Source organism: Lathyrus oleraceus, chromosome 3 (genome assembly GCF_024323335.1).
Source record: "Lathyrus oleraceus cultivar Zhongwan6 chromosome 3, CAAS_Psat_ZW6_1.0, whole genome shotgun sequence".
NCBI classification, from domain to species: Eukaryota; Viridiplantae; Streptophyta; class Magnoliopsida; order Fabales; family Fabaceae; genus Lathyrus; species Lathyrus oleraceus.
Window position 1 is genome coordinate 90,726,029 of NC_066581.1, and position 13,521 is coordinate 90,739,549.

Below are 13,521 nucleotides of genomic sequence, written 5' to 3' on the forward strand. Positions count from 1 at the left end.
CTGGGTATCTTGCTCCTTCTCTCTCAAACGGCGATTCTCCATCAGGGCTTGCTTGTAGTGCTCCGCAGGCACACTCTCAGCAAGGATCAAAGGTGGTTGCTCCTGCAACGGCTCCATCCTATCGTAGGGTAACAACAAAGTTTCTACTCTCTCCTTGACCCAATCAGTGTAATCAGGCATAGCAACGGCAAACTTCTTCCCTAAGACAGATCCATCCTTCATACCAATAGACTTCCAAGCTTTCCCTATCTGCTCCAATCTAGCCGGGTCACTCTGCTTCTCAAAATACACACTTTCTGCTACCTCAGCCTCGAGTGGTCTTCCCTTCATCATAAACCCCAACTGGCGAAGAGAAAGAACCGGGTTGTAATTGATGCAACCCCTAGTCCCTACGAGTGGCACATTACGGAATCCTCCACAGCTCATAATGACGTTACGCACATCCATCCGGTAAAATTGCCACCTGATATCATAGGAGGTAAGAGACATAACCCTCTGAGTCCACTTATGCGTGCTCTGAGTATCCACAAAAGGTCCGCTGACTGGCAGAAGAGACAAGAACCATCTGAGCAAAAGCGGGAGACAACACCTGATAGCCCCACCCTTACCATGCCTACTGTGAATAGCATAGTAAGTGTCAGCTAACAGAGTAGGAACTGGATTTCCTCCAATGAAAATACTGACTGCAGCATAGTCAACAAAATTGGGCATACTCGGAAACAGGACGATCCCATAGATCATGACGGCCAACTGAGCATGAAAGGCTTCCCAACTTCCCTTCTCTGCTTCTTCTCTAGCTGCCCTCAACAGAAACTTCAAAGGCAATCCTACAACATCCCCACTGGACTTCCAACTATCACTGACTTCCTTGATGCCCAAATGGAGAGCTCTGGCAACAACTCTGAAATCAACCTCCTTGGGCACATCCAAGAAAGGAACCTGATACCGGACCGGGACACTCAGCAGAATGGAGTACTCCTCAAGAGTAGGCGCCAACTGATAATCTTGAAAGGTGAAACAATGAAGCTCTGGGTCGTAGAACTGTAGAAGAGTCTGCAACGGCACCGGATCGACTACCATCTTTAACAGTGTCAGAATATCTCCATACTGGTCAACAAACCCCTTCTGGTTACCACTGGTCATAAGGTTACTCAACTCAATCAGAGACGTCAAAGGTTCACGGTGAAAGCTGTAGGAACAAGTCTTCCGCTTCAACTCTGGGACTGTTGCCATCTCTATCAGTGAACAAGCTCTGGAATGTACCTGAGAAATGATATGCATGCAGGGATTAGTTTTTTTTTTTTTTTTTGTTTTCTTTTTCCCCTTTTCTTTTTTTTTGTATCTTTTTTATTGCGTTTCTTTTGAAAAATAAATATGCTATGATGCAAATGATGCAGACACGACTGGTTGACTGTGTCTCTCAGAACACGGGATCAAAGCTTCGGGTTGAACTCGGAACCACAAATTCATCTGAAACCCAAAGTCATCTGAGACCCCAAAATTCTGAACCAATAGTCACCAACAGGATCACAAGTCACCAACTGTACCTGTAATAATGATCATTCCCTCCCCACTCACGGGTGTCATCTAGGCCAGGGTAAGGTCGAGAGAAACGCAGCATAAATAACCTTTCGCAGAACATCACCATATACACACCTGAAGTATGTAATGATAACATCCCACCAGGGTCTGAACTGCTCGTGATATCAATGTTCCGCTAAGTGGCGCAATACCACCCGCTTCCCATGAATCACTCTATTCCTAAGTATCCTAGATTTCACTCATGGCCTAGGTATTGGGCCTTTTACCTCATGTAACTCCCACCCCAACAGAGAGAAACAGACAACCAGCCAGATGAATATGAATGAATGCAAACATTAGTGCAAACATGAATGCAAACAATAAATAAATGAATGCAATAAATAACAGCAAAAGCAACCAAACCCTATCCTAGAGAGCGCTAGGAGAGACTCGCTTAGGGGAGATGGACCAGCATAGGTCAACTTCTCTATAGAATCCCCAGCAGAGTCGCCAGCTGTCGCATCACGCGAAAAACCGGCGGGAAAAGAAAGAACAACAGAGCCGCCACCGTGCGTTATTTATCCCAAAAGAGGGAAAGGAAACGCTCAGAGTAAACCTGGAAAGAACATGGTCTTGCGACCAAAGAGAATGGGTTCGGGAGTCGGTTATGCGAAGGGAAGGTATTAGCACCCCTACGCATCCGTCGTACTCGACGGGATCCACGCACACTAGAAAGGAATATGGTTGCTAAAACACTGCTCAAACTCACACACACTGGCTGAAAGAGACACAAGAAAACACACTGAAACTGACTCGGCAGGACATCGTATCCTGGGCCTACTTAGTCTATCAGGCATAGACATCAGAGTCGAAGTAGTTCGGACTGGGGAAACGACACATGCTCGCTAGGATATCGCATCCTATGCATACGTATCTTCTCGGACGAGAGAAGAATCAGAGCATTCGTAGCTCGGCTGACACGCACACAAACAAACAGACAAAGGCAAACGTGGAGCCTGAATGCCAATCACTGGACTTATATCAGCATCCGAACCAAAACACACACAAGAAGGCAAACATGGAGCCTGACTGCCAATCAATGGGCTTACATCAGCTTCCAAGCACACAACAAGACAAAACAAAGACACAGGCGCCCGGAGAGATCTGCTCATCTCCTGCCTACGTACCTCATCTGGTATGAGGATCAGGGCGACGTAGTTCCCCTACGGAGGGATAAAGGACTAGCCTAGCCAGATAACAGAGGGAGACACAACTAGGGAGACTACGACTCGAGCCTAGATGTTATCATGCAAAGTCAACCCTAAGTTAAGGTTTCTAGCTAACTGGCACAGGGAGCCAGCCTATCCTAGTCATGACTTGCACAGGAAGCAAGCCACACACACACTTAACTTGCACAGGAAGCAAGCCAAGCAAAACCTAACTTGCACAGGAAGCAAGTCTAAACTAACCCTAACTTGCACAGGAAGCAAGTCAAACAAATATACAAGCACAGATAGCACACACTATACACAAACAAGTGGCTCAAACAAGGGTTAGGTTTTAGTCGAGGGGTCATATCAACCTCAACAAACAAACCTCTGGAACTGGGTGAATGTGCTCTTAACCTTGCCATTGAGGGGCTAAGGTGAAGCAGATGAAAGGTGAGTGAAGATAAGACTTCACAGCTCTTATCCCTGGCCTGGGAGAGCTTAAGACAAGAATGTGTGGGTTCAGAAAGTGGGAACCCTTCTACACATTTGATACTGACTCAACTGTACAATTGTACAAGATCTTGGGTTTTTATCTGTAATGCATCAACACAGTGGTGTGAGCAAAACAGAAGACACACTGAATAGCAGGGGATAGGTTGCATATCCCTTGGGTTCTTCCAATTGCCTCTTCACTTAGGAGGACTTTGACTCTATACAAGGACAAAAGTAAACAGTCACAAACATTGCCTCTTAAGGAGGACTTCAGACAGTTGCCTGGCCAAGTAACAGGCCAGGTCTTCCAGACTACATGAAGATAGAAAGTATACCTCAATGCAAATTGCTTATCAAGCAAAGCAAAGCAAAAGTTCACAAGGAACTGAGCAACTAAAAGCACCTGAAATGGTCAAGCAGATGTTAGTACGCAACTTCAAAACAACAGTTAATCATAAGCAAGTGAAGGTGCAAGGCACAAGGCTCAAGGCATGTGATCCAAGCCACCTACAAAACAAACAAGTTAATCAATGATATTCAAGCATGCTCAATCAAAAATAATTGGTCTCATTGGTCATTTGTTGGTCAACCTGAAAACATGAACTCAAAGGTGAGTAACTGGACCACTAGGACAAGCCTAGGGTCAAAAGAGAATGAGAAAGTCAAAACAGCAAATGACAAGTGTCCAAAATCATGTTCAAACATTCAAGAAACAAAACCAATTGGGTTCACATTCATATCAATCATCATCATCATTTCATGATCAAATTAGGTCAAGGTATAGCAAACAGAAGCTCATAGAAGTCAACAGCAAGACTTAACTCAAAAGCAATCTTAAACATTTCCAAAAATCACCAAATAAATCATGACCAATCACAACCCAAAGCATGGTAAGCATGTCAAATTTCATCTCATTTGGACAAGTGGAAGGCAGTCAATGAAAATCAGAAAGGCAAAGCAATTTTGAACATGCTCAAAGAAGTCAACCAAACTTGCATCAACTTAGAAAAATCATAAATCAGAGATGGTGTATGATAAATGAATGGGACTAAAACCATGGCAAAGCTTAAGATGTCTAGTTATCTCATGTAAAATTTCATGTCCATCTAATAAAGTATGAGAATTTCACAAATGAAATGGGAACATGTGTCACAAAAAGTCAACATTTGACTAGGCAGGGGAGAAAATCTCAAACAATTAGGAAATGCCACAAATAATTCCAAGAAAATTCACATGTAAACTAGACATACAAGAGTAGGTTCATGAAAAAAATCAGATCAATTGGAGGTCAAGAAGCATGGTATCAAAAATCATGAAGTTGGACATCAATGGTGTGACACAAATTGTCACACCCTAATTCAAAAATTCATAACTCACAAACCAGCAATGATAAATTCACAAACTCTACACCAAAATCACCATGAATGTGTCTAGTTTAAGCACAAAACATTTGGGAGCCATTGGATAAAGTATCATCATTTCACAAATGTTTTGGCAAAGTGTACAAAAAATGAGCACATGTCACAAACCCTAATACCAATTAAAATCCACTCACCAAAAAAATCTGGAAAAATCATGATAAAAAACTAGAGATCCAGATGAACACAATGCAAAATATCCCATGATAAATGGATGAATAATGAAGATGTTATGAATTTTGTAAGTTGTTGCATCAAAATGAAATAAACAAATAAAACAACATGGCTTTAATGGGACATGGGGCACGGGAATGGCAGTTTTGTAATTACCAGGCCACTTAAACAAAACGCGGTCGTTTAGGCCACTAAAATGAAATAAGCTGATTGGTTGATGGAGTTACTGGCCATGCACGCGTGAAACAAAACCAACCAAGGCGTTTTTCTGGGTTTTATGAATTTAGGGTTTCACTGTAGCTTCATCTTCAAATCGTGTTTCAACAATTTTTCCAGAAAACTCGATTGAATACACTAAACGACTCATCAAGCAACCAATAACAAGAATCCAGCATTGATTTTCATTAAAGCATAATAAAACTCATGAATCGAGCAAGAATCAAAAACATCATCAATCTTGAAAACAACATAACTCGAGCAATAATCCACCATTTCATGCGATTCAAAGTTCAAAACACTCAGGAGCAAGAGTTCTACACAAAGCATGACATGGATTTGAGAAATAGAGAGATTGATTTCTTACTTGTTTTTGAAGAAAGTTGTAAAACAGTTGTTATTTTGATGCTTGCTGGTAAAACAGATGGTCTAAGGTCCTCCAAATGATGATTGGTGAAGATGATTTGGCTCACTGAAGCTTGGCATGGAGATACCCGAATTCTGTCATGGATGAGGTGTGAAGAAAACAGTCGTGCAAAAACTCCTTCCAGTTGGAGAAAGATGGTTGCAATGTCTTCACAATGTGGTATAGATGTTGTTTTAAGCAAGGCAAGGTTTGGTTCTTTGGAAGTTTTTTTTGACAGATTTTGAGAAATGCACAAAATGAGTTTTTGAGAATATGAATTTCTGTGTGCAAAATGATGGCTGCTCCTGCTAATAGGGTCCTCAATTGACAGAAAAAATGATGAATAATACTGCTCTGTTGTGGTACAAAGGATGGTTCATGAAAATATGGAGTAGAGTGGGTGAAAGTGTACTTTTGGCCAAATTTCAAGCAACTAGGTGATGGCTACATGTACTGCATAAAAATGACTTTGTAACATGTCACAAATGCATTTTCAGATCAATTCCCAATGGCCAAAATGATGGAAAAGGTTTATTTTAAAAAGTCAAAATTTCAATTCACTTGAAATTAATTCAAGTAAGTCAAAAAATGCCATTTTGATTGGTGAAGTTTTGGCACATGAAAGTTACATTTTTGGAAAGAGGGGATCAAATGTGACTTGTAGGAAAAAACCCCACCCAAATTGGCCAAATGGTTTGAGAGATATGGCCTTTTGAAGTTCAAGAATTTCTGAAAACGATTCGATCATAACTTGCCAACCATACATGGGAATTGAGTGTTCTTGGACTTTTTGGAAATGGGAGAACAAGATCTTCAACTTTCATGTTGGGCAAAAATTCATTTGAAGCTTGTATCATGATGTAAGTTTGAGGATCAAGACTTTCCATTTTTGGTAAGTTTCAGTTACAGGTCCAGTTTCCATTTTTTGGAAATTTCTGATCTGGCTTCAAATTCTTCCATGATGGTGTTTTACATGATATATGAGGCCTATTTGGACATGAATAAGCTCTCTCAAACCAAATCCCATCATCAAATCACTGATTAAATGGACAGTTGACCAACAGTTGACTTTGTGGGTTTCTGACTGATTGTGCATTGAATGATGACTTCTGAACATCCAATCCTTGACCAAAACACTTCAAATGGATCCCCAAGTCATGTGAACATGTTGGACCAACCCTAGGGCCTTGGCTCAATGAAAAACACATTTGCTTGCTTGGCTGACTGATCTCCTGATCAGTTTGACCTAATTTCTTGATTGGCTTGCACTTGAGGCAAATGGGACAATGCAATGCTATGCAGTGGACCATGTTATGCTATGACTTAATATGAGAATGTATGTACAATGATAGGTGCAAATTTGAGGTGCTACAACCTCCAATCTTCATCCCATTTCTGGTTTCTCATTGTTTGACTTTGACTTTCAATGTCATTTGGTCAACACACATGGATTGGTACATTTTATTTCACCTTATGCACTTTATTCTTTCCATTTCCTTTTCCATTATTCATCTCTTTCTTCTTCTTCTTCTTTTTCTTTTTTTTGATCAATGAGTTAAAGGTTGATAAGTTAGCATTGATTAGGGAGACTTGATCTTCCTTGATTCAAATCTAATTCATCTTGATCAATTGATCAAGTGAATGGCTTTGCATTAAGGATAGGTTGTTTCCTAAATCATGCACAAGACTTAAACCAATACAAGATCAATTCTCTTCTTCTTTTTGGCATGGCAAGTTGTTGGAACTTGGTTCAATAATCAAGACTTCTAATTTATGTTGTTGCCTACATTATTATTGACCGGCCTCAGATAGTTGTGACTTCTACATAAGTCCAATTACGATTGCTTAACATAGCGCTAAATTTGCCTTATGGCACACTAACTACTAACATTAATCATTAACCATTAACATTTACTTTTTGCACTTTAATTTTATGCAATTCACTATTCTTGTACATATTATTCATTTGCTTTTTTCCTTTGCTCACTTGAGCACATGTTTATGTTAATGCAATTTGCCTTTTGCTCACTTGAGCATATAATTGTGTATATACTATTGTGCTTGTGTTTTGTTTTGATTGTTGTGAACCAAATGCAAAGAATTGGACAAAATGGACTTAGATCTTAGGACTTTACCCAAGCTAATGGAGTTTGAAGAGCAACTAGGCCTCATGCCTTTAGAATGCTTAAATGTCAAAGAGCAACTAGGCCTCATGCCTTTAGAATGCTTAAAGCTTGAAGATGAACATTGAAAGGACCATATTCTAAACTCCCTCTTGTCTATTCTTTGATTGTTAATAGAACCTTTTGATGTGTGTTGTCTTTGTGCTAGGGACTCTAACATTGAGCCAATTGAGGAACTATTACCATGAAATTCTAAGGGAGAGGGATCCAAGATACATTGAGGAGCCTTCCAAGAATTCATTTGATTGTTGATTGCTTGAGTGTATGCTTATGTGATTACTTATTCCAAAGGATGGGAGCTACTTGGATCATCAATATGATCTCAAGAGAGGAACTCCATTTGTGGTTTTGTTTCTTATTTCTTACCTCTTTGCATGTTTAGGACTCTAGCCATTCTTCTTCTTCCCTCCATTCCAACCCAAGCCAAAACTTTTGTGCAAACATTTAATACTTGTTTTCAACATTAGAAACCTAAGCCTTATGCTTTTGATTTTCAAACTTTCTTTTCTTAATACTTATTTTGAATTGAATCTCTAAGTCAACTTTGACCATATTTTGTACATACTCTTCATTGGTAAATATAACCCATTCAAATGTCTTTTTTGTGGTTTCAATGGCCACTTCCTTAATTAGAATTTTTCATAACCTTTAGCTATTAGGTTTGAGTTATCCTTGAGGTAGATGTAATACTCACTTATATCCTTAGTGATGGACAATGAGTCTTCCATGCTTATTATAGGGTTAACCCCTCACTAGCATGTTGAAGCTATCCTCACATGGTGGATTTGTGGTTTTAGGTTGAGTTTTCTCCCTTGGATAACAAAAGACCTTAAGGCTTTTGGACCAATCAATTCACCAACTTGTTTTTGAGATTTTTACCCCGAACTACGAGGTTTTGATCCTAATCTTTTTTTAAGATGGTACGTAGGCAATGGGTTTATCCATCCAAACACAAAATGTAAATAAACTTGTATATTCTCTTCTCATCTCTTCAATCATGTTTGCACAACAAATTTTCATAAAATACAAACCTTACAACAAGTATGAAAAGGGCTCCCTAGGAGTACCTAGGATGTTTTGGGTTCCTAACACCTTCCCATTGCATAACCAACCCCCTTACCCAGATCTCTGACTCTCTTTTACTAGTTTTTGATTCGATAAAACTTTTAGGTTTTTGTTCGCTTTCTAACCATTCCTTTGGATAAATAGAAGTGCGGTGGCGACTCGACTTGTATGATTTACCTTGGATTTAGTCAATATCTCTAATGGTAACGAATACCCCGCTACAGTAACTGCATTCTGCTGATCTTCAGTGTTTTGAAAACATGATTGAGCATAAGGGTTAACATCAATTCATCACCCTGGTAGCGGTCGAGAGCACTGTGGATATCAAGAGTTGGTCGACGGATTAAGGATCATTTGTATTCAATGTAACCCTTTTCCATGTAAATTACCATTTTCAACTTTGTAAAAATCTATGGAGTCTTGTCATTTACAGACTACCATTCTATCAAATAAAGTTGAGCTTTTATCCAATTGTTTCTACTCTTATTTATTTCAGCCAATAGTTTAAATTTTATTATGATCATTTTTTGAAAATTTAAATTTTTTAATCAAAATCTCTTTTTCTTAAAAACATATAAAGCAAGAATTTTCTAAAGAATTGAACGGAATATCAACAACATTCCGATGGATAACAAGTCCTTGAGTGTGAAACATCAGAGGTTCCCTAAGCAGTTAATCCTTCGGGTATCTCTAGATGATTGTGTTGATTTAGTTCCTCAGCGAAATTTTTGGTTCCCCAGTAGAGCTTCGTTCCTTTTTCTTAGCTGAGTTGGTTGATTCAGGAACCTGTGACTTGTCTCCCTCGACAGAGTTTCTTCCTTCCCCGGTGGAGTTTGGTTTCCTTCACCAGAAATGGTTGATCTCCCTAGTAGATCGCATTGGTTTTCCTGCCAATCGCCAGTTGACTTGCTCCCCAGTCAGAGTTTCCTCCTGGTTCCTGAGCAGTTTGTTTTCCCCTGTAGGGTTCTCTCCCATTTTTATGGTGTTGACCTAAAATTCCCCACAGGTTCGGTGATATTTCTCTTTCCTCAGTAGATCTCCCCTTTCCCCAGTTAGGGTTGAGCCTTTTTGGATTGTTGATCTCTCTGTTCTCCAACAGTTGTCTCCATATTTTATGGATTGGCCAGGGATTGTACCGATGATTCAATTTCTTTGTGACACCTTTGTATCGTTTGTGATTGTCCTTGTCAGCATAATCATCATATACATATACATTCATATAATTTCATATTTTCATATTCGCATATCTGATTAAATTGTTGGTTTGAAATTCTCATTCCGTGTATGGCGGTACTTTATCCTTATACAAATTTCGGTGTCTGTCCTCCCTCAATTGTAGAGTGCCAGTCCCTTAGGCAGAAAGACTTTAACCTTTCTCCTCTTCCCCACTGAGTTGTTTCCTCGTGGATGATTATTACTTCCGTTTCCTCCCCAGTTGTATATCTGGATGGAACCACTCCCCTTGAGTTATGTCCTCATTGGGTTGAGTCTTGATTCACTGTTTCTTTCTAGCTTCTACCTAGATATATGCTTTGAGTTCCCTAAGAGTCTATTGCCCAGTAACTGGTAATATTCTTCTTAGTTTTCAGTTTGTTACTTCTTTCCTAATACCTGACAAAAGTGTCCCAGCAGTAGAGTCCCTAGTGGATCTGATTCCCTAGGAAGTATATCCTTGATATGTTCACCCTAACCGGTGACAGGTATCTTTCTCTCTCCTGCTTGAGTCTATCCTTGATATGTTCATCCTAACCGATGAAGGATATTCTCTTTTTGGTATTCTACCCAGTAAAAAGGTTGTTGTAATCCCTATTCTTGTTTCACAGAGAGTTAATCCTTGATATGTTCATCCTAACCGATGACAGGTTTCCTTCTCTTTGTGGTCTTCTACCCAGTAATCGGTAGTTGTAAATCCTGCTTTTTGTTCCCGCAGAGTTGATCCTTGATATGTTCACTTTAACCAGTGACAGATTCTCTCTTTTGGTATTCTATCCAGTAACTGATAGATGTAATTCCTATTTTATCTCCTCGCAGAGTCTATCCTTGATATGTTCATCTTAACCGGTGACGGATTTTCTCTTTGGCGGTATTCTATCCAGCATTTGATAGATGTAATTCCTACTTTTTGTTCAGTTGGTTTATCCTTGATATGTTCATCTTAACCGTGACGGGTACCATCCTTGACAATCCCAGACAAGTCTATCCTTGATATGTTCATCCTAACCGATGACAGATTTTCTTCCCTATTGAGTTTAGCCTTGATATGTTCATCCTAACCGATGACGAATGTTCTCAGCCTTGGTCTTCTTCCCAGTAACTGGTAGTTGTAAATCCTATTTTCTGCAGTTTCCCCAGCAAGGCTATTCTTACCCAGTAACCAGTAATGAATTTCCTTCTGTTATTTCCCAGCGAGTCATCCTTGATATGTTCATCCTAATCGGTGACAGATGTTCTCTCTATCAGATCTTTATTATCTCCTTACCCAGTAGCAGGTAGTAGATAATAGATTTCTGCTCCTCCTGTGTTGAAGTTTATTTCTTCTTAGTTGAGTTGAGTGCACATTTCCTTAGTGAAATCGTTTTTCCCTGCATGATTCAAGTATTTCAGTTTTATCCTGACTTACTCGTATCCCCTGCATATGTTGTTAGTTCCTCGGTTGATTCTTTTCCATGTTGTATGGAATCCCTCAAGTCCCTCAGTAGTTTTAAGTCGTAGCCTGGCCTGCGCATAACTCTTTTTCCCCCCAGAGTCTCGATCTCCCCAATGCGTTTTCCTTACGGAATGCATTTTACTCCTGCGGACTTTCAGTATCTCCGATTTCTTTTTCCTTTGTGGCAATATTTTCCCACAAAGAATTTACTTTTGCATTCATATCATATGCATCATGAGGTCTCTAAGGGACGAAAATTTGTTTCTATATGTGGTTCTTTAAGCCCATTCTACTGAGTCGACATGAAGATTTTAACCTTCGCCTCCTTAGTTAGAATGTCCTTAAATAGGGGCAGTTGTAAGACCTCAATTTTGACCCTAAGATCCCTCATGCAATTTCATCATAAGCATTAGCATTGGGATCATACCTTGGCATCCTCCTTGCCCCTCTTTCATTGGATTTGTTTTGGGAGAGATCACCAAGTACTTTATGATTGTATCATACTTGTATTTTATCATTTTCACTAACCAAAATACCAAAATATGTCTTTGCATTTGCCTAACTCTTTTGTAGGTAGGGCATGATCTCCATTGATCTATCAAGTTCATATCTAGGGTTTGAGACCCTCATGATAAAGAGCACAACCATAAATTGATAAAAGAATGGTTATGGGCATCATATATGAGTTCCATTGATTACTACATGTAATATTGATCAGGTTTTCTTCAAGAGTTTGAGGGTGATTTGCCTTGGAAACCCTAGTTTGACTAGGTATCTTGAGTAACTTCTCCAACAAGCTATCTCACCAATTGATCAAATTTCTCAAGGGACACTTCAAAATTCATCATATTATGCATATATGATCTACCATGAGCCTATAAAGTCAAGAGAATTGAAGGATAGCAAGTTGGTTGATGGTGGTTTGCTAGATGAATTCATCTGATCAAAGTTGGGTCTCCCTAGACCCTATCTCCTACAATTTTAATCATATGAAAATGATTCCAAGAGAAAACTTACTCTATATGACATTCCAAACAACTTTCATGTTGAGACCTAGATCTAGTTTTGCTTGTAAAAGCATTTTCTATATGGAAATATTATAGGTCATTTTGTCTAAACCCTAATTTGAAAGTCAACTTCTCAAGGCCATAATTTGCTCAATTTTTATGATATGAAAGATTTCCATGTTGCACAATCCAATTGAAGATGTCTAATTCAACTTTGATATTTGGAGTGAGAGCTAATTCAACTTTTATGAGCATGTGATATGAGGCTATATTATAGGTCACTTTTGACCTATACCATTGAACAAGTGATTTTTCCAAACTTCAAAAATGCAGAACTCTATCACTTCAAATCCAAATTACATGAAACTTGTGACCATTTTTAAGGTCTTTGAAATATCTACAACTTTGATGAAGACACTTTTCTCATTTTAAGCTCACATAAAAAGTTAAGCAAGGTGGAATATTGAGATATATGGCTTGACACTTAGAAAAATTTTCAACATGTTGAAATTTCCAAACTTCCACCTCAAAATTCATCATGATACAAGCTCCAAATGGAAAAGTGTTGAACATGAAAGTTGTTCCTATTGATCTAACCTTTCCAAAATGTCCAAGTGCATCCATTTTGGACAAGAATTGCTAGGGCTTCCCATGGCATGAACATGGTATCATCATTTGGCAAAGATCAAACTTCAAATCTTCACACACACTTGCCTTGCAATCCAAGTTGATTTCAAACCCTCTCACATTCATTTGTGGACCTTAAGCAATGATCTCATGGGCTTGTACACGCCCATGCACCTATGCATCATCATTTGCCAATTTTGGAAAGTGAATTTGAAGGTGCAAATATCATGAGCTGCAACTAAAAATAGAGCCCTCTAGCATCAAAATTAAACACACATTCATTCCAGCTTTGATCCTAAACCCCTAACCCTTCCATTTGAGAGGATAAACTTTAGAATTTCATCTTGAAATTAAATTTGAATCTCACTATTTTGAGATTCAAAACTCCAGGGATCCAAGACCTTTTGTGCAATTCATTCTACTCCTACAAGCATTCTGAGTGAGATCAAGCATGAGCCAAGGCAAGACCAGTTGAATCCAGACCTGCATTGAAGGTATTTTCCAGGAAATTTCATCTCTTCGATTCTCTCTTAATCTTGCTCAATTCTCTTGAT